This window comes from Phalacrocorax aristotelis, chromosome 6 (genome assembly GCF_949628215.1).
Source record: "Phalacrocorax aristotelis chromosome 6, bGulAri2.1, whole genome shotgun sequence".
Taxonomy (NCBI): Eukaryota; Metazoa; Chordata; class Aves; order Suliformes; family Phalacrocoracidae; genus Phalacrocorax; species Phalacrocorax aristotelis.
Window position 1 is genome coordinate 11,896,354 of NC_134281.1, and position 27,349 is coordinate 11,923,702.

Here is a 27,349-nt window from a genome sequence, read left to right on the forward strand (position 1 = left end):
GTGATAAGGGTTCATAAACACGCTAATTTTTCCACACTCAAACATTTCAGGTCAATGGAGTAAAGAGATGTTAAAACCTGTGCTCTTTTAATAAGAGACTTGTGTGTTTGGAGGGCAGCGTACCCAACTGTTATACTGCAGCACTCTAATAACATCTCTAGACACTGCAATAGCAATAAAGCATGGCAAGATTGTATAATAACTCTATTAATCTCTTTTTCCAGTAACATGAAGAGAGCGTATTACAGCAATCATCTGACCCCCACCTCCTTTTGTGCCTCAGGAAATTTGGGGCAATTATTGCAGGGGACCACCATCTGATGTTTTATACTCTGAACTCATTTTTTGGGTGGTGCATGTAGTGTGTTTTGCTTCTTGGAAGGAACTGGGAGCAGGACATGCATGTGTGTCTGTCCCACCTGCCTGCCAGGAGAGGCATCGGGAAGGGAACAAAGCCAATTTGATGTAAAGGAACGTTAAACATGCTGACCCCAGCTTTCCTCCTCACTTGCATTATGTATGTGTTTTTCCCCTAACTTTGAATCCTGAGAGATGGGGCAGGAAGAAAGCTCTGGGATGGAAGCACTTTTGCACTGGGCTTATGGTAGGAGCCCGTTGTAGGGCAGGCATCGTTGCCCTCCCCAGTCTGGGTTGGGTCTTCTGAGCCCTGGGCAGGGTTGGCAGCAGCATCCATCCTGCTGGTGCAGCTCTGTGCCATGCACAGGAGGAGCTGCACATCGCCACAGCACGTTCCCTGGCGAGGGAACCGCTCCGAAGTCCTCAATGGCCAAAGATTAAACACTTGCAGGCTGTCTCTAGATGGATGACCCGTTGCCGATTAAGCACACAACAGGGAAACTGGGTTCTTTTCCCCTCCTGTAAATTTGCACATCTAATAAATGCTTGGGTAGCAGACATATAAAATTGGTCTGGATGGAGAGGTTTCCAAAACGATGCTACTTGACCTCTGCCACCCACACTTTCCAAAGCTCCTCAGTAGCCAGGAGGCACCCCAGAAGAAGATAATTAGGCTTGTGCTATTTCAACCTCCTCTGATCCCTAAGAAAGAGTTAATTACAGTCTTTTCCCTCTTGCTCAAAGGTGGCTGGGTATTATCATCAGAGTTGTAATTATTCATGCTAATTGCTTATTTGGAAAGGGAGAGAGAATGAGAGAGAGAAGCCCCAGACTCCACATCAGTGATTAGCAGAGCAGACCAGGTGCACTTCATTAAGGCTGGACCGAGGTAGTGCTAGGGGGTGGAAGGAGGTTGGGGATGCCGGAGTGCTTGTGAGTGAGTGGTGGAGCAGACCTGGTCCTGCTAATGCTGCCACCTCCTCTGGGACTGAGGAAAAAGAGCATGCACTTCTTGCAGACCTTCCTCCGGTGGAGGGCACTCCGAGGTAATTGTACTTCTGACTGGAGTCTTTGTTTGTTTTGTGGCTTAATTAACCTTTCATCTTTTTTTTTGTTTTGTTTTAAATCTCTTTATGAGGGAGCAGGGTGGGTTATGAGATGCTTGTCTGAGGTTTGTGTTTAAGCTCCTCTACAGATCTTGCGGCTGATATTTCATTAACTGAACAAAAACATCTATGATCCCCTGGCAGCCTCAGTGTTGACGTGTTGTTTAAGTTGGGAAGGGGAAAAGGTGTTGTGTCTGTCTTCTTCCCTAGTTATGTGTTTTTAATATTAGCGCTGATTTCCTTTGGAGGCTTATTCCTGTAACCAGATCTGGGGTTTGCCTGTTAAAAGCAATGGATTTAAGATTTACTTTTTGGTGGCTGAAGGTATCTGAAGTGTGAGGTCCTGATAAGATGCTTTGAAGGCAGTAGCATGGTAAAATATAGCTTGCTGTAGAAGCTGGGACTTGGTGGGAAAACGCTGTAGGAAGCTGTCTCTTTGGGTGTACCTGGAGTGGATGGGGATGGTGGTGTGCTGTGTGATGGCACACACTGGCTTCTTCTGAAGTAACCAAATTTTTGGTGAGGTGGGAGCTTGTTGTGAGGACTTGAATCATCCCTAAGAAGTAATTATTTTATTTTACCTATTTTTCCTGGAATAGAAGGACCATGTGTCCTGCTTGACCAGGGTTGCAAACTGTTCTTGGTATCTAATAGTTGTGTGTGTCAGTGCAGTGATGAGAAGTCCACTGTGGCATGGGTTGTTTTCTGTTGATCTTTCTGTTTCCCTGTAAGGCTTTGATTCCTGCTGTTCTTAAGGCTGAGAAAAACAACCTTAAGAATCACACTTAACAGGCAACATGAACTACACAGGTTTTAACAAAATAACTGGAGAGAGCTGCTCCCTGCCAAATATCTTTGAATGTTCCTCCATCCTTTTTATAAAGGTCTCTCTGCTGTCATCCTTACGGACAGCATCCATGTGCTGTGCTGAAAGCCAAACTGGAGTGCTTTCTGTTTAGGAGATCTAAATTATTGTCCTTGTGCTTTTCCTAACAGGACATAATTATGTTTTAATGTGCTAAATAATCTTCTCGTCTGGATGTTTTCCTGCTTATTTAAATTATATAGGCTTTCCATGTTCATGTCCTCTTCCTGATACAGGAATTATCTCAAGTACAGCACGGTAGGGACTGAGGACTGCTGCTGCAGGGACTGCAGTCATCCCCATTCTCTGGGGTGGGAAGCAGGGACAGGGATGGGGAGATGTCTCCTTTGAAGTGTCGAGGAAGTTGGATTTACAAAGAGGTTGGAGGCTTGGATTACTATTCTAACAGGTATTGCGTTGCTGAACCTGAGCTGAAGGTTTACTTGCCGTTTTCGAAGCTTTTTGTGCCCTTTATTTGGAACACTAGACATCTCCAGGAAGGCAAGGAATCCCAATTTACAGAGGTGGTGCAATAGAAATAATTTTGAGTGAACCCACCAGTGTGCACCCAAATCTGGATCCTCTAAAGGTAGCAAACTTTCTCCTTCTCTTGAACTCTGTGGGAATTAAAAGTCTATGTGCTTGCTAAGGCATCAGACCAAAGTGTGTTGTGGGTTTTTTTTTCTTTCCTCTTTTCCCTCCTGACGATTACCACTTCATCCCTTGCTGTTCTGTTCCAGAACAGTGTAAGTGCATGTTGTCTAGCCAATTGTTACTTACTGCTTTCCTATGGACCTTACATTTCCCAAACACCTCCTAAATAATGTTGCTGTAGAGCACTAATACACCCTTGTGTGCTCCTATAAGAAGCTTGCTGTGCGCTGCCAGCAGCACTTGCTTCCTCTCTGCCTGCAGTTTGTTCTTTGTGGTGGGGTTACAGGATTGTAAGTAAATGTTGAGCTATTGAGTGACACAGGTACAAGAAGGTCAGTTCCATGTGTAAATTGCTTGAGGAGGTCAGAAATCTTTGGGCTGTAGACCTGATTTTTGCTTTGCAGGGGTTAAAGTAGTGAGTGCTGGTGCCATCAAGAAAGGAGAGCAACATCCAGGAGTAATGTGCTTTGGAGGCTACCAAAGTCCCTGTGAAACTGTGGGCTCTCTACCATGAATGTAAGACATGAGGGAAATGTGGAGCAACTCCATACAGCAAACAGCTCATAACTGTCATTGAGATACCCTGACTGTGGGGCTCTGCAGGGGCAGAATTTACTTTTAAAATCTCCATGGGCCATGTAATTTTCAAATCATAGAGATATTCCTTGATGGATTGTTGTCTCCCATATTTCTGCTTTGAGATCAGAGTTAGAGTATGTAGGTAGGGGAGAACTATTAAGCCGTTGCTGATAGGGAAACAATTAAAATAACGTCAGACACTGTGCTCAGAATGTCTCGGTGGGATTGAGTTATTGCTGGCTCAGACTGGGGCTAAGCTCTTTCACTGCCATGGTGTTAATTCCTGTCCCAAAAGGGAAGTGACAAGGGTGCTAAGAGCAACGTGTCCACTCGGTGCTTGATATTGGGAGCTGATGCTGCTGTGTGTTCAGTGACCGGAGGGTAGCCAACATGCATCCTAGGGATGTTAACCACTGTTTTAGTAATAGTAATAATAAAAAAATACAGCCTCTCTAAGTGACCTGGAGTGTCTCGTGCAACCAGCTGACTTTGTGCGCCTTAGGAAAAAGGACGTAGGATGTCTAACACGGGGGAGTCCCAAACAGAGATGACACTGTAGCCCTTGAGCTGTTGACATCCAAATTTTTGGGATGTAAGGAAAGAGGCTTGGAGCAACGCAGCTGCAAGTACAGGACTGGGTAAGAAGCTGGGCAGTGAAGACTTCTAGCGGTTTGGTGTATTTGCTAAATGCTTGCCTTTCATCTGCTGTTGACCTGTGTTGGACTCGGAGCTAATTGGGAGATATACAGACAAGCCTTTTGGAAAGCAAGCATATCTAAGCAGGTTTGGTGTGCTTTGATCTGAAAGGCTCTCCTGTAAGTGTCAGCCAGCCTTTCAATTGATTGCTGTGGGAGAGAGGTTTTGATGCAGTGAGATTGCACAGTTGGGTTTAGTGGAATTTTTTTTTTGAACTCCAGAAGTTGAAATCAGAAAATGTGCAGGAAACGCTTTGCAAGAGGCTGGCTTTGGCAGTGGGGGGGACGACCAGGGAAGCTGACTCTTCAGTCTACATCAACTCTTTCAGTAGTTTGGGCAGTCTTACAATTTTCCTTCCTTTTCCTGACAGAATCCATTAATTAAAAGGCTACATCAGTCAGCCCTCATTGAGTTTGACAAACCTGAGTTTCAATGCTAATTCATAGAGCTGCTCTGTGTGGTATGTGCATGAGTGTCTTTAGGGGCTAGGGCAGCCAGCAAGTAATCATTTGTCAATCTGAGTTCTTGTTCTATCTCCTCCCAGTATATCTGAATGAGGGAAATAGGGGAGGGGAGGAGTTTACAAAAAAAATAGTGAATATCACAGAAAAAAATCTATACATTAGCTGTCAGAACAGCAAAGCCGAGAAAAGGTGTTTGGCAATGACCAAATTATTCTTCCCCAAAAGTACACTTCTCCATGGTGAACCCTTGCAGGACTCCGGGCCAGGCCTGACCAGCATGGGACTGTTGCAGCTATGAGAGCAGTTTTTCTAGAAATTAGCTGTGGGAAATATCCCAGCTAGAAATCGTTGTTTGCCCTGAAGTGTAACCCCTGCAGCAAGTGATGTCCCTTGCAGTGTGGTTTTTCAGACAGTTTCTGTAGCTATGTTGTAAGGGACAATTGCTGATTTTTTTTTTTCTTGTGATGCTGCTATTTCCTTTCTTTGCCCGTACAACATTGATAAGGTCATCCCCCATCATCCTTACCCCCAGCAGAACTTTTAAACCTTTGTTCAAGTCTCTCTTTGCTGTTTTGTCTAAACAGTGACATGCAGATGTATGTAACAAGCTTCTGTGGAGAGACATATGTAGGCATATATGTGTGTATATCCATTTTACTAGCACTTAAATGTATTACCAGTTTCTCCCACGTGCCTTTGCTGGTGCAGCAACCTGTGGTGGGGATTTCATGGGCTGTTCCCAAACTCACAGACAGGCACATTGCAGCTTTCTTTATTATTCCCCTTTCCACGCTCAGCCAGAGTTACAATGTCCCTAACAAGGTAGTAGTAATTTTTCATTTTCCAACATATAACAACTAAATATTCTTCATAGTATTACCTTAACAACAAATAACCTGTGCTGATCCTTTGTGCTGTGTTATTCTCTTACCCCCCTGCCATTGTGCTACGCATGTGCACACATCCATACGCACAAACCCACTACTTCGTTTTCTTCTGAGGTCCCCACCAGCTATAAAGCTTTGCTGCTGCCGCTCTCTGAAGGCCTTTTGTATGTCCATCATCAGAAAATGACTGGGCAGTAGTCTAGTAGGGATTTAGTCAAGCAGTCCTGGGCACGAGGCTCAGCTGGTAATAATGCTGTGTAATCTTAATCCTAACATAATCGATACCACGGTGCCGGAAGTTCTCGTGTGAACTGTCTGAACCCCCTCCCCATCTCCTTCTAGTTGGCTGCTCTGTGCCTTCAAAAAGTCCTGACTTCAGGGGCTGATGTATATTAATTTTTTTCTTTCTTTACTCTGTGAGGTTTAATTCAAGTTAGCACACGAATTTTGCAGCTTGCTGAGTTTACGCAAGGGGAGCAGCAATGTCAGAACAGGACCTTGATTTCTGTCAAAAGTCTGGGAAAGAAGATAAGGGATGCCCAGTGCTTCAGCTGGACTTGTTTGGAATATCAACACATTATTAGGATGACCAAGTCAGGCCCTCCTGGCTTTAATATCTGACTTGTGACTCCTGAAGAGCCTGGTGCACCCAGGTTGAAATCGGCTCTGAAGCCTGATTCTCCTTGTTGCCTGGGTTTCTTGAGGGTTTTGTTCTGTTTGGGTTTGCTTTTTTTACTGTCCAGCAGCTATTTGCTCTGGTAGGTCAGCTTATGTGGATGCCAAAGCAAGAAATATCAGCTGTGCATCTCAGCAGCGCCTTTTTTCTTGCAGGGTGATGTTGTGGCCCTGTATATATGTGTGTGAGAATAAAAACATTAAACTGCATCCCTTCCTGTCTCTGTTCTCCTCCCCCAGCCCTGCGTTAGCCATTTTAAAAGGAGTTTGAGAGTCCAACACTCTCAATGGAAAGCACATGCTGCTCCCTTGTGGAGCACCACGCATTGCAGGCGAGGCCAGGAGTGTAGCACTGCTTTGCCTTGCAGCCTTAGGCAGACTGCTCTGTATAAAGGAGCTGGTCTAGCAGCCTCTGAAACAAGTGGTGCTCCTTTTAGGAAGGGAAAATGGGATTTTGCAGGTGATGAAATGAGGATTTTTCCTGTTGTTGTTTTCCAGCCAGCCCCTGCCTTGGAACGGAACACATTGGAATAGCTCATGGAGCTGCTTGGCTTTGCAGGGTAGATGAGAAGGAAGAATGAGGACATGGTGGTGGGGAGAGGTTTCTCCAGCCTTTTTTAAGAGATGAGTTGACCTGAAGAGCCTGAATTCACAGGATATTACAGGCTTGCCTGCATGTCCAGCATGGTCCCTGCAGGCAGCCCTGTGTCTGCAGTGCCACAGCCTAAGGCAAAGGCAAGGTGCTGGGCACTGCCAAACACAGGGCTAAATCCTTCTGACAAGAGATGAAGCAAACCTAAGGTCTGGGCTGTTCTCAAAGAGGAGCAGGAATTGCCTCAAGTGCCTCCTGCACTGCTGAGGAATCTGCTAAATCCTACCATCAACTATCAGCTTCTGACTCTTAGAGAGCTCAATAAATAAATGGTCCTTATCATGTCTGCTGGAAGTGGAATTAGGTACCTTTATGGAGAAAAGTACTCTTCTCTTCTGATGCACAGGGAGGGGGGATAGGTTTGAAGCCTGGCTGTAATCGCAAGATGGCAGAGTTGGCTTGTGGCTCCTGAGCTCCGCCAGCTCATGGACCCACCAAGGGGCAGTGGGAGCTGGCCTTGCCCTTGGCGCTGGCGGCAGCCGGAGCTGCGGCAGTTGCTGGGCTGTCGGCACGAATGTGCCTCCATCCCTCTGACTGTGCCCTTCAGCACCAAGGTTGCTTGGGGGGGAATATATAAATAAGACAAGAATATCTCTTGTGACCCTCCTCTAGTTGCTTTGGAAGGTCGGTTGTACCTGTGCTATGAATGTGGGTGTCTCGCTACAGCATTAATAAAAGCCTCATATTAATATTGATGTTAGAATTGAAAACATAAATTGATTGCTAATTAGCAGCTGAACAGTGGCTCAAGTGGTGCTGGTAATGATACATGAGGGTCGGCTTCCCAAGCAGTGGCTGCTCTAAATTATACAAATGGCATAATGTAGATCACAGGTCCTGTTTGCATTTAAAAGAGCAGATGAACACATCTTCCCAGCAGATACTCAGCAGGCTACTAGTACAGGCACATTTTGAGACTATATTTTGTGACATTCCCTGGAAGGGGTTGGAATGATCATGGTGGGAGACTGCCTCCTGCTCACCTGTTGGTGGTTGCTCTTGGCACTTTCAGGTAATGCAGAAATGCAGAGTTGGAGACTTTTAAACAAATTTTAGCTTTAGATGATGGGAGGAGGCAGTCTTGCATCGTCTCTTTCAATTCCAAGGGAAAACAATTATCTGGATTTGTTCAGCCACTGCCTCTGGAAACTTGCCTGGAGTCTGAAGTGTAATGCAGTGCAGGTACTTTTTGGAAGTTGTCCTTGCTGAGGAATGAGCTTCTTGTCTGCCTCTGAGGCACTCTGGCTCTTGGCAGAGTATCCTGGGCTAGGGGAGACTTGTGCTCTAACTTCAGCAGATCAAGACCAGATCTGCCAATACACGTGAGTGCCTGCACGTGAAGTGAGGTCCTGGAGTCATGGCCACTTGGATCCTAGGCTGGAGACAAAGCCAGTACTGGGTATCTGGGCTGCAAACACAGCCTAGATACTGAAGCTAGTTCTTCAGAGATATTAAATAATTTGAAATTGAATATTTGAAATAGCCTGAGGCTATGTTACATCTCTGAGCATGGACAGTGTTGTTTGACTGAAAAAAACCTACAGGTCGCCTTCCCTGGCCTGTGCTGCTGACTCTTTCAGCCTGTGCATACAGACATCTGTCCCGTAGAGCGGCATCCCAGGCTGCCAGGCTCCCAAGTGTTTCCCAGGAGGGATATGTGAAGGTAAGAAATACTGTACAAGCTGTCTGCTGGTATCAACCTCAAGATAAGGGAATCTGTAGACTGTGCCCAGGACAAATGAAGTAGTGCTGCTCACTTCTGCTGGTTTTCATTTTGCTTACAGAAATCTATCATGGGGAGAGGTATGGCTGGCCAGTGGTCCTGGGGTTGTGCAGGGCTGTGGTGGAAGATCATCCTTGTCTCCCATACCTTGAGTCCAATTAGATAAATTTTTTAAGAGGAACTGATGCACAGCAGAAACATCTTGTCCGTGGGAGCTTTGTGACCCTCTGTATCTTAATAGCTTCCCCTCCTCAGGGGCTTTTTTTTTTTTTTAACTTGGAGAATTTTTGCAGCAATGTGGCAGAGAAACAACTGGCAGGGCTGGATTGCTGTTCTGCTCTCCTCCCAGCTGCAAGCTATAGTCCAGTCCAAAGATCATTTGCTTTTTATCCATAGCTTTTCCTGTTGGCCATTTCAGTTTCTATGCTAAAGAAGCACAAGTTTCTCAGTTGTGGATTTAGGAAGTAGACTATCTTATTGGGAAAAAAAGCAGTGACCACTAGTCAGGCTTAGCTGGGGTTAGAGGCTCCCCTTCACTTTTTTTTCCCCCTCTTCTTTTTTTTTTTTTCTTCCAACTGGAGTGTTTGTTGGCTTGATGTTCTGGATGAGGAGTTACCAGGAGGAAATCTTTAATGTGTGTTGATGAGGCTGCTTTGTGTCAAAATAGAAATCCATTGCACAACTCTACCGAACAGTCTGAAATGTGGAAATCAATGTAAGTATGTGACCTGTGTGATTTTTAGGTAAGACCATGTGTGACCTTCACTAGAGGTTTCTGGGTCTCATTGATGCCATCAAGTCCAGCAGTGAAGTTACCTTGAATGGACAACTCTGCATTCTGTGGGATTTTTCCTGGGGAATAGGGTGGTGTTTTTGGCCTCCTCCCCCAATTTAAATTCCTGGAAAGAAAAATTTGGTTTGTAAAACTGAAGACAGAGCCATGCCACCATCCAAAGCATGCTGGCATCTCCCATGGTCCTTTCCCTGTTGTGAATGGGGTTGAAGAGTAGCTCTCCTGTGCAGCTTTGTTAGGGTTTGTAGTTAGCTCTGCCGTCTGGTCTGTTAATCTATCGATTCTCTCTCGTGTGAGTCTGTGCTAATCAGGTGCAATACTGGCATCCGTGTTACAGATCCTCCTCTAATGAGGTGATAGTAGATGGCGCATACCATTAAGCTTCCAGGCTGCTCTAATGACTTTGTTTCTGATCAGGCACCGCTTGTGTATTAGTATGTGATGTCTAAACTTGGTAGAGTGGTGTCAGAGCTGCACTGGGTCTGCTCTCCAGCAGACTCCTCTCTTCCCTTCCCTTGTTCCCCAGCTCCATGAATGAGCAAAGTAAGACTGAAGCACAGCCTTATCTTAGAAAAAGGCTTGGGGGAAGGAATCTGGGACAAATATAACCAATAAAGCAAAATGCAAGAACCTGCCAGGTTTTGTGTGTGTTTGCACTCAGTAATTTTCTATATCTTTCTTCTCAGCCTTCATATTTTTCCCCAAATCTTTACCTCATCAGTCTTAGGGAAGTCCCAATTCAAAGCAACTCCTAATTTACACTCCCCCCACCCTCCTTCACTTATTTAATTCAAATGCTGCTTTAATACTCTTCTGGTCCTACCTGAGCCTAACATTTTCACAGGAGAAAAAAAAAAAAGCTTATTTCACTGCTTAGTCGTCTTTGCTCTCTGGTTTGCTGATGGGGTGACTAACTGCTTCATTTTGTAATCTGTAAAGAGGTGGTGTCTGGCCGCACACAGAAGTGGTGTTTAGGGTAGGCTGGGCTAGCACAGACATGTGAACGTGTCTCAGTAGCTCCTGGAGCAGAGCCAGCTCCTAGCAGCAGCCTCCAGGGCCAAGGGTTGACAGGGTATTCTTGTCTAAACAAGCAAACGCTCTCCTCCAGAGCTGATGGGTATGCAGGAAGGACCAGTGGTGGGGCTGCCAGCTATGGACTCCAAGCTGGAGCAGCAGATCCCAGACCCCAGGCACTGAGGAAGCTCTTCAGGACGCTGTGCAAAAGCAACAAGAAGTGAGGCTAACTTCTCCTGTTGATCCAACTTTCATTGTAAAGCCTGAAGAGAGATTTCCCAAGGTACCACAGATGAGGTGACTGAGGAGTCCTTTTCCTTCTGTGTCTTCCTGGTTGAAGTAGGCATGGTGGGAGGTACTCAATTAGCAAGGGGAGCTAACATTGCCCTTGTTCCCTATACATTCCTATCAAGATCTGTGTTGGCACACTTGGCTTAGCTTAACATGACTGAAGAGCCTCATCTAAGATGTAGAGTAATGTAGCTGAACTTGCCTAGGTCCGAATTTGTCCCTAAGCAACGACATTTGCCTGAGTTGAAGACTCATCTTGTACTGTACATTCATTATAGCTGAATTCTGTTTAAGGATGCTCATGGTAGGGCATCCCATAAAATAAATCAATTATGCTTTAGCCATCTTATCTACTAAGTGTAAAATGGGGATTGATTGTGCCTCTGAGAAAAAAATGCTGTGTAACACATCTCATCTATGTCTAAATGTATTTCTGGTAGATCAAAGCGACTTAGAAACAGCTGTAGCAAAAGTAAGATGCTGGAGCTGGATGGGAGCTGGCACTGCCTTGTCATATCCTCAAGGCTGATATGGGAGGAGCCCCATATTGCCTTAATACAGCATCCTTTTTTGCAACTGCGCTTGAACAACAGTCTTGGGGAGAGCCCCCAGTGTAATACCTGATCAGTTGTGCCCTTGGTATGTCAGATTATCTGTAGATGCAATGCTAAAGCACTCTTGTTAATAGATTTTTATCTTCTGTACTGGTGGATTCAAGGGGAATAAAAAAGATCTGGAGTGCTGGGCCACAGCGTGTGGGAGGAAAGCAGCCTGAGTCACTGATGGTTATTAAATGACAGCAGAATTGAAATGCCTCGAAAGCCCCAGCCGTGCACTCATGTAGGCTGCTAATTGTTGATGATCTGCAAAGGCAAAGCCCTGACTGAACTTCCAAGAGAGCCCTGTCTCCCTGTAGAAAAAGAGGATTAAAACAGCCTTTTTGCTGTCATCTCAGCTGAGATATAAGAACTCGTATGACTCAGAAGGCATGGCTTCCCCTTGGGCTGCTGGCTGAGATAGGATGGCATCACTGCCCTGGGTCCCCAATAAGCATCTCCCCCCACCTCTCCTGTGGCACCAAGGGGAGCCCGGCATGCTGCCACATGGTCTGCACTTCTTGTGGCACCTTGGTGGTGGCCTCCATAGATGCAAGAACTAAGGTGCAAAGGATAGTTGTCCCTGCCTTATTCTGGGGTGAAATCAGTTGTCGGGAGAGATGCTGGAGGGGCAAAGGACTGTTGGATGCAGAACTGCTCCTTCTAGTGCTGAGAGCACCTTTTCTTTCCCAGAAGGGTGAGGGTACTCTTCTAGGATATAAAGCTCCAGTTTCAATTGCCCAATTGAGAGTAGTCTTCTCCATCTTGTGGTTCCCTCATTCACCTGGGTTGGTTTTAATTCCCTCCAGGCTGTGCTGGAAGCCTTTCTGGTCAAGGGTGAGGAACATCAGGTTTAGCTGGAATTAGGTATTTCCACTAGATAACAGCTGTCCCTGGAGGATTTTGTTGGAAAAATTTCTCTACCTGTTCAATTCTCTTACAATCCTGATGCCATGAATCCAGGAGGACCTGAGCACTTGTAGCTCTGTGAATCACTCCTTGGCTGGCACTGGTGGCCTAAGGGACCCGATGGAGAGGAGCTGTGTCATGGAGGTGGCGTGCAGGGCACTCTTTCACTGCAGTGTGCTGTCAGCAGGCTCCCCCAACAAAAATTGCAGCACCTCAACCCAAGGTATGCACGGCTTAATGCAAACTTTGCATAATGAGAACCTTAACTAAGAGCTTACAGCTCACTTTAAAGTCAGTAGAAGGACCAACTTGATCATCCCTGCTGACAGCCCCAAGAGATTGTGACTCTCATATCTGTGGTTTAGCATGACTTTTTGTCCCTAAAACTGGTACTGACTAGATCTGCAAAAAGAGCTATAGCTCGGTGCCTGGGGAGGTGTTGGAGGTATTAGTAGGTCACTGGTTAAAGCTATGTAAAACTCACCAGGGCTTAGTAAGAGGTCAAAGCCTTATCCCCAGACATAAGACCTGCTTGCTGCGTGGGGTGGCTCAGACACAAATATGTACCTGCCCTCCAGCTCCTTTGGGCTCGCACTAATGCTGGCTCCTTCCTTGCAGTCCTCATCAACTTGTTCATCTCTAAGAAAACACAATGCTTTCCTAAATTTAGCTGCAGAACTACTGCGGGTGTTGTCTCTCCTCCCCCCTTCGCCTGTTTCGAAAGCCACCTTAAAAACTGCACAGCGATTTAAATGGCAGCTTGATGGGAATCCATAGCAAATGACTCTGCAATTAGTAAATCTCTCCTATTGTGACAGCTCTATTATTAAACTGCCATAAATGCCAGGCTATTAATCTGCTGTCTCCTCAATCCCCATGCTTCCCTTTCCTTGCCTGTCCTTTTCACTGTTTGATTTTTTTTTTTAAAGTTTCAACTGCCTTCCAGCAAGTGTTTCCAGGGAGAGGGTGCAAGGTGGCATTTGCAGGGGGAGGAAGGCTTTGTGGCACTGTCCCTGTACAGAGCCTTTAATCTGTAAGGCAGGTGAGAGGACACCCCAATGGTCACCTCTCACTTGCTTTGAAACTTTTGCTACTTCAAAACAGAAGAATGTGAAACTCCTAATACGCAAAAGCCAAAGTTTAGCCCTTAAGGAAGCCTCCTTTTGCAAGTAGTCAAAGAGGTAGGGAGGGAAGCTACGACAGCAAACGGGTGGCAATATTGTCTTAGCAGAGAGGAGGGCCTGGAAAATTCATAGCTGTCCTGAAGGCAGGGTGAACATTGCAGCTGCTGTTTCCTCCATCCCATGATATAGGCGTGCATCTCATTTCTTAGCCCAGAAATCTGCTCTGTGACCCCAGGGCTCGGGGACAGGTGGTGCTGTAGGCAATGTGATGGGGCAGGAGCATGCAGAGCTGCAAACAGTAATGAAAGCAGAGCCTCAGATTTTACCCCAGATGGTGCCTCCATAGTGCAGGTGTGTTGTGTGTTGGCGCTGCACACTTGCACATATTCGTCCCTCCTGAAAGAGCAGAGGCTGCCTAGCCAGGGGCAGAGGGAGTGATACCGTGTGGAGAAGCAGTTGCTGTAGCATAGCACTGGGGGTGACAAGAACATTTTGCTTTTAATCTGAGCATTGACATTGGCCTATAGAGGAGGCAGAGCTGACACCTCTGTCCTGGGGTTTCCGCTAGGGAAGGAAATAGTGTCCTCCTTGCAGTGATGCAAGGACAAGCTTATCACAGGGAGGTGTCTGCTGGCTGGCAATAAAATGCTCAGGAAGGTCCCCACCAGCCTTAAATCTGTGATGTCTTGGCTTACAGCTGCTGCTTGGGATGGCGCTGGTCTCAGAGGAGAGGTCTGCCACCCCTGCAGCTCCTCTGGCACCATGGTGCCCTGTGGAGGAAGAGCTCATGGTGGTGCTGCCTGGCAGCCTTGCAGAATATCTGGATAGGTACTTAGAAAATGTGCATGTAAAGCTGTCCTGTTCTTCTCTGCTTCAATAAAAAGTGATACTGCCCTGTAACCACCGTATTTTTACAAGCTGCTTGGAGAAGACTATCTTGCAGGTACTGTCTGGACTAGATCTTTCTAAAAGCTTGGAAATTTGGGATTGTATGGACTTTTTACAGCTGGAGTATAAAGAAAGACTCTGCCCTACTCCTTGGAAGAACTAACAGGGAAATGACACCTCAACCCAAAACCTGAGATTTAAAAACTTGTGAGGATGAAGTGAAGAGCAGCAAAACTCCGTTTAAAGGAAATTGCACCTTATTTTTTCAGGCTTTTTCCTCAGCCTTAATGAATTAAACATAGGCACGATGGTATAAATCAGTTGTGCCATGTAAACACCTAAATTCTCTTTGCATCCCGTTGCTATGGAAACTTCCCCAAAGCCTGGGTACCTGCAGAGCTGCTTTGCTGCTCTGGGCACATCGGATGCCTCTGAAATGGGGCACCTGGTTAAGGAGATCTGCTGTGGACGGACTCAGCCTGTTCTGGGAAGGACTTTTGTCTGCCGCTGCTTTTGGGCTGATGAGGTATTAAAGAAAATGAAGATCTGTATCCACTTAGCGCCAGCTTTGGTCCCTTGTGATGGGAGATGGGCTTCCGCTGAGCATGCTGCTCTCTGTTAACTGGGGGTATTTAGGAGGCTCTTAGATACAGTATTATACTCCTAATTATGCAGAAATCCTTCAATCTGGCCTGATTCATCTGGAATTATGCTCAACTGTCAAATCCTGCCAAATACCTTCTTCTTAGAGCAAGGGAGGCTGGTGCACTTGGATTGCCCTCTGCAGAGAGGCGAATCCTGGCCAGGAGGCCAAGCCATCTGACCCCAAGCGGGATGAGCAGATAAGGGGGCTGCTGGTTTAGATGCACCCACTTCCCTTCTCCTTGCAGCCATGGCTATGGCCCCCACCTCCCCAGGCCTTTACCCTATGGGGTCCCAATAAATGCTTATGTTGTTGTATGCATCCTTAGTAAGGGGAGTATTTTTGTGTTTGTCTGTGGGATTCCTTCATGGCACCACTTCCACAGGAGGCGCGATGGAGGCTTTCACCAGAGAATATGGGGGAGGAGAGAGTGGCTTTAGTAGAGGACTGATGTGGCAGCTACAGGAATGACTTGTGAAGAGCTTTTGCACCCTCCTCCTCCAGCACTTTTTTTTTCCTCTGGCTAAATCACTTTACGCCAGGAATGAGTCATGCTAGGGATAACTAAGGCTACATGGCACTTTGTATATCTGACAGCATAATTCAGATCACAAACATCCTTTGTGGGAGTGCAACTGCTCCCTAAAAAAACCACCCCTGCAGGCTTGAGACCAATGCTGTTTCTAAAGGAATCCAGTTCTTAATCACCTCAGAAAATCACAGAAAATGTCAGTAATTGTTAGCCATTTATTCCTAGGCCACCATCTGCACAGCATCCGATGCTCTCCTGCAGTTACTGCAGACGTGCATCTGAAATCTTGCAAGGAAGCTTTAATGCCCTCTTTGTGATCCGTCCCTCAGGCATTGCTTGTTGGTTCAGAGCATCTGTAATGTTTATTGCTCTGTTTGATCATTTTGATCAAGACTCATTTTCTTGTTGTCTCCTCCCCACCCAACATACATGCATTGATTCTTAGCTATATAGAGAGCAACCCCATAATTTTCACTCAAATCTCCATGTCCTATTAAGCCTTGTGCTACTTCATAGCAACGAATTAATAGTTGTGTGAAAGGGTTTTATAGTACAATATATTTTAGAGAATGAATGTTCTTAAATTACCATTCTGTAAGTAATTGGAGAGAATATTTCTGTTAAGAAAAACTTTTTCTAGGGAGCTCTTTTAAACCTGTAATGCTAGTTCCTGTTCTGCAGTAGGTCTGGTTATTACTGTGTGTCAGGGATGTCAGATAATATGGGAGATAGCAGAACTAGGTTTTCATAGCTGCTCTTATTGCTTTTAGAAAATATTTTTTCTTTTTTTTTTCTTTGAAAAAAAAGGGGGCAGACAAACAATTTTTTCTAAGTGTACATCTTCAAAACTTGATTTTCTCTGCAATAATTCATCTAGTGTTGATTCTGGCCTGGATTCTGTGTGTTCATCTTCGTGGAGTAATAAGGTTTGCAGTCGTGAGCCTTTCAATATTGTTCCCAGTGGCCCTTGCACAGAAATATGCTCTTGGAGTAGGAGGTATAGCTCTGGAGAATGAACTTCAGCTGCAGTTCCAGTGCCTTCTGGTATCAGAAACAATGTCTAGGAAAGCACAGGGAAATAAAATATTGAAGGAACAGCTCTGCTCTAAACTTTATGGCAAAAATTAATAAATCTCTAACTTTTAATGCCTTATTGCATGTGTAACTACTGTGTTTCAGCATGCAAATGGCTGCTTAGGTAGCAGAGAGTATTACACTTCTCATGTGTAATCAAAAGGTACACGAGAAGGTGTCTTTCTCATAAACTGGGTCACTGGGTTAATAGAGTTTTGCAAATATCCCCTCCTAACCCATGCTGTTAATATCTCAGCATCCATCTAGATTTTAATACTGTCATATGGCCGTGATATGCGTGTCTTATCCTCTGCTTGCTCTGAAGTTTTTCTCCCTCAGTGGAGGAAATACTCTACATGATAGAGATCACTGCTGAATGCAATGTGATGCTTTGACTGGCAACAATTCGTCTTCATTTGAGCACTAAATATTCCATTTCTCTAGCCCAGTGAAAGGCTTGATTTAGGATAGTGGCTTAGTGACTATGCCAGGCACGGGTTTGAAAAGGCATATATTCAGCTGAACCATACACAAATTCACTTTTTGAAAACTAGTTAAGCTTTTGATGTTTCTGTGTCTGGTACGTGTTCTCTAGACTCTTGTGTTTCCTGCTGCTGTGGGTTTGACTGAGACACTCTTGTATTGGTGGTGTTTGTACTGCTTTCTTGCTGGGTTTTAGTATGTTGCCTTTGATAGTGATTCAGCAGGAGGTTCTAGGTTTTGGGGAGGAGGAATAAGGGAAGCAGTTAATGAGATGTATTTGCTGTTCTGTCAAAAGAGATGAATCTTCTCTCTACTTCAGATTGCTAAATTTAGGAACTTAATCCAAGGGATTTGAGATGAATGATTCTCTAGTCTTTCTCCTTGGCCATCTTAGAGGAAACCTGTTGGTTAGACAGCCCATGTAGGTGGGATGGATCCCTTCTGTAACACCTTCTTGAAAGGTGCTGCTCCTGTTCTGAACAGTGCTGCTGAGCTTTTATATCATAAAACATTTATTTTCCTTCTGATTCAAACACCAAATGCTTCAGCCTTCTCCCTATCCCTTTTGGCCCCAGGTGCTCTGTTGATTTTCTGAACTACAGCCTGGGTAGAGTGGGCTGGCACACTGTTACTCCTAATGGTGTGGCCTTCCCTGATCTGATAAAGAGAATATGAAAAAATGCTGTGCTAATGGGTATGTTACCCGTTAGACTGGTAGTCAGGATCTTGCAAGGAGGCTCCAGATGCCTGGTTTTCTGAGTAGTGTGGGTGCAGGTTTCACATGAAGGAGGACTCAGTCCTCCTTGCTGTGTAGCCACAGGAGCCGACTGGCCACAACCTGATTTTATTTTCAGATGTATTTGCACTTTTTCTCACCCTCCCCTCCTTCTGAGAATTAGGGGTTACTCTGCCTTTGCTATTAGGGATCCTCCTCTCCCTCCTTAAGTGCATTTCTACCAGAGAGATCACACAACCAAGCCAACCCCTTTTTCTCGCATCAATTCCAGGTGGTTAAGATTACCAAGTAACTTTGCTTGCAACCTGTGAGAGCATTAGGTTGCTGTTTTGGTTAGCAAAACAAAAGCAATTTCTCTCCACTTAAATGGAAGGCAGTTGGTCTCCCCATTAGCTCTTTAAATCTTCTCCCAGCCTAGAGCTTAGCAGCCAGGCCCTGGCCGCCCTGAAGTTTGTGGGATCATGCTCTGACTTCTATGAGATAATGGCTTTTCTGCCCACGTCCAAATTACACTGGCTACCAGTTACTAAAAGGAGAATGGTAAATTCATCTGTTAGCTGCTGTCTTCCTGCAAGATTTACTTCCATCAGGGATTTTTATAGGCTAATGCTGTATCTTTCATGATGGGGATGTGTGGTGGAGAAAATTTATTGTTCCCTTCCTAATAGATGGCTGTAATTTCATTTCAGAACAACCACTTTATGTGCGAGAAAGTGATTCCATTATGCCACTGCACAGCGTCGGGAGCGTCTGTGGCAGTGGGGGCATTTGGATTAAAGAGAGTAAAGACTGCACATCTGCTGCCCTCCACCTCTATTCACAGAACACAGTGGTAATCCTAAAGAAAAGAGAGCAATTAGCTTGTAAACCCTTCCTGAACCCACTGGAAGATTAGCCATTTTCAATTAAAGCTTTTCAGCTGCAAAGATAATGGGCTGAAATTTCCAGCTTTTAAAAAATACTATTATTGACCATGTGGTTTTATTTCTGTCAATTTACATCCTTTATAATTAGCTACCCTGGGATAATTAGGACTGCCTTGCACCATACCCTGTTCCCCACTCTTTCCTCTTATAATGCAAATGGCAAACTGACTTTGTGGTCTGTCTTCTGGCCTGTTGCAACTAGCACAAATCCACTTGTTGTTTGGACCCGTGCTGGTGATGAGCTGTAAGCAGTACTTTTGTAGATTCCTGTAACTCACAAGTAAAAGGGTAAACCTTTACATATGGCATGCCATAACTGTTCCCGGGGGATCCAGATGGGAGGAGGGAGGCTGATCCCATCTTGTAAGCCTGCAATAACAAGCAATTTGCAGTCCCTTGGGGAACTCCACATGCTCGACAGCCAAAATACTTCTTTATATCTCACTGGTCCCAGCACTTGGGGGTTACCTGGAGCCGTGTGTGGCTCCGTTTTGTCCCAGCTTGGGAGGTAAAACTTCACAAGCTGGAGCTGGAGCCAAACTGGCAGATGGAAATGCCTCGCCCCACAACACGCAGCTGATTGACTCTGTCCGAAGGCGTCTGCGTGTTTGAGCACTTCTGAAAGCTGCATCACTCCTCAGGGCATCTGGGTAGAGCTGGGAGCCTTCCTGTGGCAGCAAGGGAGTCTGACCTGGTTTCACCCCATGTCAGAGAGCTGCACGCTCACCGCTGCATTGTTGCAACGCCTTTTGGGTCATCTCTGTTTGCTGAGTGTGGTCTGCTCCTACTGTGTTTACTGTGGCTAATGCATAAGTGCAGCACTGGCATCACTCAGTGTGGTCTGTGCTGCAGACCCAGCGTGGGTGAGAGTTTCAGGCTGGAGCCAACAGCAGCTTGTGCCCACATCCAGCACTGACTGCAGTGTCTCCCATCAGCCAGGTATCCCTGTTTGTACCGCACATGCAGCCTTGCATCCCATACTACTGCAAGTTAATGTGATCAGCACTTATGGATTTGGTGGCTATGTGTGACTCTGAAACATAGCCATGCCTGGGCTGCTGTTAGTGGCTGTGCTGATCTTCCAGGGAATTGCTTGGCTATGTAGTCTGATGTACCTGACATGGAGATTAGTCCTCTGGCCACAGCCAAGGACGTCTGAATGAGGTAAGCTCTATGAGCTATCTGAATGCAAAACCACCTGGAACTCTGACTTTGGGTGCAACATCAGCTGTGTTTTTTCTGAGTCACCAAAATTATTGGTATTTCTCCTAGTTCTTGGCTGTCTTCCATGCAGACCTTGGCCAGGTCCCACCTAGCTTTGCCTTGTCTCTTCCAGAAGAGTTGCACAGTGAAGGTACTGCATGGTAGTGTGTAAGAGTGGATATAAAAGCTATTAAAGTTTTTGGTTTTTTTTTTTTTTGCATAAGGAATATGGCTTGGTGCTCTTGCAATCTCACTAGCCTTATTATGCTCCTGATACTAACATTGTCTTTTTGCAGTCAGTGCTTTTCCTGCTATTTCTGTGTTGAAATGCATATGAAAATATGCCTTGGAAAATATTTTAGATCTAAACTAGTTAATACAGCACCTTGGAGAGAAGGTATCTGATGCAATAGAGTACAAATGAAGCCTCATTAAGCAGGAATTCAGTGATTCTGCTGGATGCCCCAGCAATTAAATTTCATCTCGATTCATATGCAGGTCAGGAGAGTTTGGAAGGAGAATAGAGGAAGCAAAGCACTGTGGCTCCGTACTATGCAAATTAGTGTTAACATGGCATTTCATTTATTGTTAATGCATTGTTACACTGCTACTCATTGAAAAGAAACTGTGTGACAACTGCTAAGACTGATGACCCACTTGCTTATTTTTCCATCTGCGTTGGCAGCGTTGCTTCTGAAAAGACCAGTGCCAAGATAAATCTCTTAAGGGGAAGGGGAGGTTTTATTTCCCACAGAGAGGAGTGGAGTTGGGATGCTGATGAAATGCTAAGGCCTGTCCTTCAGGCTGCAAGAAGCTGTAGTGTTGTCTCTCTCTCCTTTGGGGTGAGACATGGCATAGCCCGCGTCCCTGCTACTGGGAGAAGCCTTTGTTTGGGCTCAAGGGCTGGGTCCTTTTGAAGCAAGAGGAGCGAGTCTACTATTGCAAAGACCTGAGCTCCTGTGGCATGGACCATAGAGGTTCAGGAACGCTGATGTGCTTTGCAGACCCATCAATGAGTTCACACCCCTGCTCCCACAGGGCAGCTTCCTGCTGTTGCTTTGGCTGATTAAGCTGAGGAGCTGGGGCTGCTGTCCTGTTTTTGGAGGGCTGAAGTGCCAGTTCCCCATTTTCTTTCCATATCCCAAGGTCCACAGCTGGATATGTTTACTCTTTTCTGTTTTTGATTAATGTGGTCTATGTGATGGAGCTTTTTTCATCTAAACTGCCTACCCATAGTGGGGAAGGAGGGTGAATACTGGCTGGCTGCTAATACAGACCCATCACTGTTTTAATTCTTGGCGATATTAATAAAGTATAAAGAAGAAACAGCATTTCTGCTGAAGAGGAAAGGTCATGAACAGGCTCTGCCAGGGCAGCACTGGTTTTGATATTGAGGTGCCAAGTGCAGCTGCTGCATACTCACTGTTATTGGAGTGGTTTAATGACCTTAAAACTGGGAACCAGTCCTGTCACTGAAGAATTTTGACACTTTCCCTCCAGTTTTTTAGCTGTAAACACTTTGCTGTCATTCTGGCACATTAATCACTAAAAGCTGAGAAGGTGAGAGCTATTAGGCATTTTGGTTTCCCCCAGTTGCATCGTGCTGCTCTCTGTTTCTGTTTAGTTCCTCCATTCACACATAGTTCTTTGCTAAGCTGGTTCAGTGCATGCTCAAGTGGGTTTTACTTGTGTCCCAAGGCTGCTTGATATTGGCTAGCTACATTGCTACGAAAGATTTGAGGGGAAAAAAACCAGTAAAGCTAATTAGGAGCATCCCCAAATAAGGGTGTGTGTTTTGCCCAGAAAAAGTGCTTGTTCTGTACAATACAGCCACAGAGGTAGAGATAAATGGGAGAAATGTGATCTGTCTAGCTGAAAGTGGTGGACCTGCTTTCAGATGCTGTGTGTACAGCTTCCAGAGTTCTGCTTCTTTTGGAGCAAGTCATAAACTCCCACCTTGCCCTGGCATGGCTGGTGGTTGCTGATAGATCATTAACCTCCTGCTGCATTGCTTATTGCTGTGTCTTTTCAACCTCATCTCCATTTAGCTTAAAAAAAAAACATTGGAAAGCTGAGATTCACTTTTGTTGGGTTGACCTCTGCTAACAAGGTCCCTGAACGAGGTCTTTTGTATCATTAGAACTGGCTGAGGAATAAAGGATCTTGAGGGTCCTGTACTTTGCTGCAGCCTGTTTGTCTTACCAGTACTGGAGCCCCCATCCCTGTAGTTTCCTACTTTCATTACTCAGATCCAGAAATCCAGAACTTGGGGTAAATTGTGGGATTTCTCCTCCTATGTTCAGTGACTAAGGAAAAAAATGGCATAGCATATATATAGTATTAAGGGAGAAAGACATGTTCCATGCTGCCCTGAAGACCAACTCTTTATGGCCTCACCTAGGGCAATGGGGCTGGGGCTTCTCTTTGCATAACCTGAAGTAAGACTGAAGGATCCATAAATGTGATTGCTCCCCAGAGTTCAGAGCACTTTCTTCCCCCCATGCAGACTGAGCATTGCAAGTCCTTTTACCAGGCTTTGGACTTGTTCGCACAACTTCAGATCACTGACTGAGGTATCGGCTAAAAGGGTGCAGTAAGGAGAAGCTGCCTGGACAAGGCAGGTTAATCATTGAGGTTAACCCCAGAAATGCTGGAAAATGCTTTGAAGCAGTGTGAGACCATGCCTTGGTGGGGGCGTGGCTTGCAGGCATGGTTTTGATGGTGGTGCCTGTTAGTTATGGCTCTTGACTCCTATTTGAAATGCTTGTTTTACCCAGTGGTATGATGTATTCTGGCAGACGGTTGCAGAAAGCACATACCTGACCCTATGGTTGACTCAGAAAAGCCCCAGTAGCAAGACAGACCATGGGGGAAGGCAGGCCAGGAGAAGGATGAGAGGTGTGCATGAAGTCACCATCAGGGCTGTGGTGATAAATGTTTTTGTAGGTCTGAAAGGATGTTTTACCTCAAATTGTTAAAAGAAACCCCTGTGACTACTGAAAACGGCAGTATGCTCTTCTCATTTGGGTTTTAGGGTAGAATTTTTAAATTCCCAAATCTGCATAGCAATTTCTCTTCTGTGACAGTCTGTCTCATGTAGTCTAGTCCTTTAAATTTGCTGTCATTAGTAATGATGCTGGTACATCCTGCCTCATTTGTTAGCCCAGTGACTTGACTCTTGAGATTTACTCATGGGTATATTTTCATGTATTTATTCCTCTGATTTCACAAAAGTGTTTTTGCCAGGAGCACACATGGAGAAACCAGATGTAAAGCATCAGTGAACGTGTATTTGTAAGGTGAACATACAGACCCTTAAAGTTTAGAGGACCACTGTGCTCTGTCATCTGGCTGAGACCAGCCAGTGAAGTTTTTCAAGGGAGTTAAATATAGTTTATTGTTCATCTTGGAGGAGTGTGGTGATTGCCTTCCGTATGAAGTTAAGACAAGATGTTTTGTCTCCTCTATTTAGCTAAAAATCTAGGTAACTCACTTGGCTTTCAGTTGCTTGCAAAAGGAAAGGGCTGAGCCATCACAGGTTATAATTTCTTGCCAGGGGTCCATTCAACAAGACTAGACTAATTTGGTGAGAAAGGACCAGTGCTGTCCCAGACACACAGACTCACTGACTTGTTTTTAAATTTAGCAAGTGAAAATTCAAGTGCCTGGGCTTACATCTACATGGAATAGGGAAGGAAACATCCCCCGCTGTTGGCGGGGGGAAGATCTGCTGAGGTTGGCCTGGGGATGTTGGTCATTGGGAACAGGCCAAAAGTTCGTTTTTACAGTTTTGAGCTTGCTTTCTTTCCTGAACTAAAGGCTGATTACTCTGGCGTGCATTTCAGCCCAGTTAGGGATGCTGGTATACAGGTGAAATGCATAATCACGGAATGCCGAAGTGCCAGTGTCAAAGGGAGAAGGGGTCACTGCAGTGCTTCCTTCTTCCCATTAATCAGCTCCAGGAGGCATCCTGCATTCCCAACTGGCATCTTCCCCCGCCGCTCCCCTGCAGGGCTGTCAGGTGATGACAGATGCAGATGTCTCTTTCTGAAATAGTTAGGCAGAAAAATGTACAGCAACCATTTTATTGTGCTCTGGTGGTGGAGGGAATGGATGGCGGTCTTGGAAGTACCTCTAGGAGCACTCTCCATCTTGGTGCTCTGCACGTGTGTCACGCAGCAAGGGTTCTAATGGCCTACTGGATAGGTCAATTTATCTTTCAGTGTTCATTACCTGTAATAAATTAATGTTTAGGACTGGCTGGTGGACTTTGCACTTAAAGGAAAGAATAATCAAGGACTTCTTCCTCTGGCTCCGTTATTAAACTCTTTAAATACCCTTTTCTTTAAAGTTTTTTTTTTCTCTAAAGTCCATTCTCTCTTTCCCATAAAAATATATCAATAAAATAGTGTGTTGCATTTTGGGTCTATGTGTGGGAAAATAGGCCATCTGCTTAGACCAAAGATGAGCCCCACTGCAGGCCTCAGGCTGGCATGAAGTTGTCTGGGGTTTCTAAATAAGCACAACTATGTAAAATTGGAGCAGATTAAATGGAACAAATGTGCATCCAGTGGACACCTGAGTAATCAGCTGTGAAGTCATTTCCACCAAGAGTGTGATGGGTCTTCCTCTTGTTCCTCCTCCTACTCCCTGTCCACTGCAACAAAAAAGCAATCAAGGAGGGGTGTAGGCTCCCCAAACCTCTTGATTTTGTGCAGAGATGGGTTGGAGTTCCCAGTAAAAACTGGCTTTCCCAGTAAGATGTCTGGAAGCACAGGGTCTGCTGTGCCAGAAACAAGCTTTGACAGGGTGGATGAGCAGGAAGAGGGGTTCCCAGCCCCAGGCAGACCCCTGATGTGCAGGTGTATGTTTTTAAATGGAAGAAGTAGAATGGGGAGGAGGAGATGGCAATGTAAAATCTTAGATTTGAATTTTAAAGAAATAGAAAGCATCTGCATCAGTCTCTTCTGAACCTTCCCTAACCCAAAGCAATTTCTGTTGCTATTAATATGATTTCTAGATGTGGTTAGAACGTCGGTGTTTGTCTGTGCACTGTAAGCGCATGTGGTTGGGTGTTTTTCCTCATCGTTTTCCTGTGGCTGACTGTTCATTACGTTCATTCAGCCGTCTTCAGAGAGTCTCCTAATGAGACTTCCTAATGTGGACTGATGTAAGATTCGTTCTGTGTTCTCCTGGGCTCAAAGCATGTTCAACACTAAATGGTCTGTTTCAGGATCTTGCTGGAGTGTTCCACAGTCCTGTGCTTCTGATGAGGATGCTTTCGGATGTGGTTAAATAAGTAATGGTTTAAATCACAGAAACAAATACCCATCAAACAGTGGATTAAATCTTTGATATTCTGAATAGCCTGTGATCTTCCCTCTTCTGTCCTCCCTGTCTTGTTTGCATAAAAGTGTATTCTGTAAATGTCATCCCAACCAGCTTAGGCTATGTAAAGTTTGCAGCTTCACTCCCACCAAGGTTTTGGGAGGATTTGTAAGTTAGCTCTGGGGAAAGATATATTAAATGCATGAGCAGTACAGTATGTGTTGTGTACGAGAAATGATAAACCAAGCACTAGTATATGTATGTGTATGTAAGAGTAGCTACTCCTTACCTAGAACAAATGAATTTTGCTGAAAGGTCAGCCTGTTCCTGAGAAGAGTAAATATTCATTTTTCTAGAGTGGTGGCCTATTGGCCACCAAGAGCCTGTGCAGACAGATGCTTCCAGCAGGGACCACCCAGAATCTGTTCTAGCCATGAGCTGTCCTTAGCCCATGCTTTCAGCTCAGCATTTTAAGCTGAAGGAGTGGCCCAAGAAAGCATTCCCTACACCCTTTTTACTCCTAGGATGGTAACAGAATATCAGTATATGCCAAGAAAGCAGAACTGAGATTTCTTTTTTTTCTTTTTTCCTGTGGAAAGACATTTTTAACACATCCCGCCCCCCCCCCCCCCCCCCTTAACTTCTTTTTCCGGTGGGCACAGTGTGTGGGTAAAAACTGGAAATTCTTAGGTGACACTTGTTATGTACTTGATATTGCCAGAGCATTTTTGGATAGCTGCTAATTCTGAGCACACAGCATAAAGTGAATGTCAAGAGGTAGAAGAGGATGTACAGACCGTTCATGAAAAATCAAAGCTCTACATACTGTTCCTCGAGTTTGTCATGCCATAGTTTAGGTTGATGCCTTACACTCTTTTATGACACCTATATTATTACATCAAAATATATATCTTTTTGGGCTTCCTAATTTTGCTGGTGTGTGTGGTGTACTCTTTTCCTTTCCCATTAGAAACTCAAGCTGTTCACTTCAACTGGTTTTAATATAATGTCACCTGAAACACAAAGGAAGTGTTGTGTTTATGGGTTTTGGCCAGAAACCATAGAGTAAACATCTTTATCCTCTCCAGGCTCCTGGCACACTAGGCTCTTGTCGACCAGCCCAACAAATGCTACAAGCAATTCTTGGTTTGAAATGCCAAAATGCCTCTTCTTTTTCCACCAGTAGCAGAGGAACAGGGCAGCTCCATCCAGTTCTCACCCACAAAAACAAGCAGCTTCAACTATGCAGTAGACCTGCTCTCTCATACCCTTTCTCAATGCAGCAGATATTCTGGGAAGAATTTTATGGTGGTGTAAAGATAAACAATAGCTTTTAGCTTTTCTTTAAAACATCCTATTGGAGATGTTAATTTCATGGCATCCAAAGCGATGGGATATTCTCAAATTAGCAGCCTCTTGTTGTATTTGTCGTGCAACTGGAGATGGTTTTTTCCTTTAAGATGAGATTTCTCTGCAGCAAAAGCATTAATAGCTGTGTGAAAAAATTTCTAATTGCAAATTTTGGTTCAATTACTAATTAAGTCTATTGTCAGACTGAACAACTTCTTAAAAACAAATTATGGACCAAAATATCTCTTTTGTAAGTAGGTTTTTCTTACTTAGTAATTTTGTTGCTTTTGTATAAGTTGTCTGTGTATTGAAACAGCTGAGTTCAAACCAAAATGGAGATGATGCTGCGTTTCAATCCAAGCAAGAACTCTGACATTGGGCTGAAACCCAGTTCTCCTTCTCCACATGGACCACAGAGTTAGGGTCCCCAGGTTGGCAAAATTTCCTGCTGGCACATCCAGATATGTTCAGGCCCTTTTGATTTATCCTGATTTGTTTCCTATGGAAACAAGACTTAACCTTGCTGCCTCTCCATGAGCATCCTTCTAAATTTGTAACCTCTTGACCACTTTCAGCCAAATCTGGTAGGAGTCTCAAACATGGCTGGACCTTCCTACAAAAATGTAGATGGCTTTTGTGCCTTCGTGCCTCAGACCATGCACGTATTGCTCTCTTTTCACCATTTGCAGGTATAATCTTGCCATTATAGATGAAACCAGTTCCCAAGGAAATACAGCAACTATGGAGAAAACTGCCTTTTGGATGTAAGCCATGGGCTGGTTGGTACCAATAGGGCTTGTG

The 27,349-nt window shown here is 44.9% G+C and overlaps 1 protein-coding gene across 1 annotated transcript in view; it reads left to right on the forward strand.

Moving 5' to 3' along the window:
- GRIP2 (glutamate receptor interacting protein 2) overlaps positions 1 to 27,349 on the forward strand; it is a 133,510-nt gene that overhangs the window by 18,518 nt on the left and 87,643 nt on the right. The gene's annotated exons all lie outside the window — the stretch shown is intronic.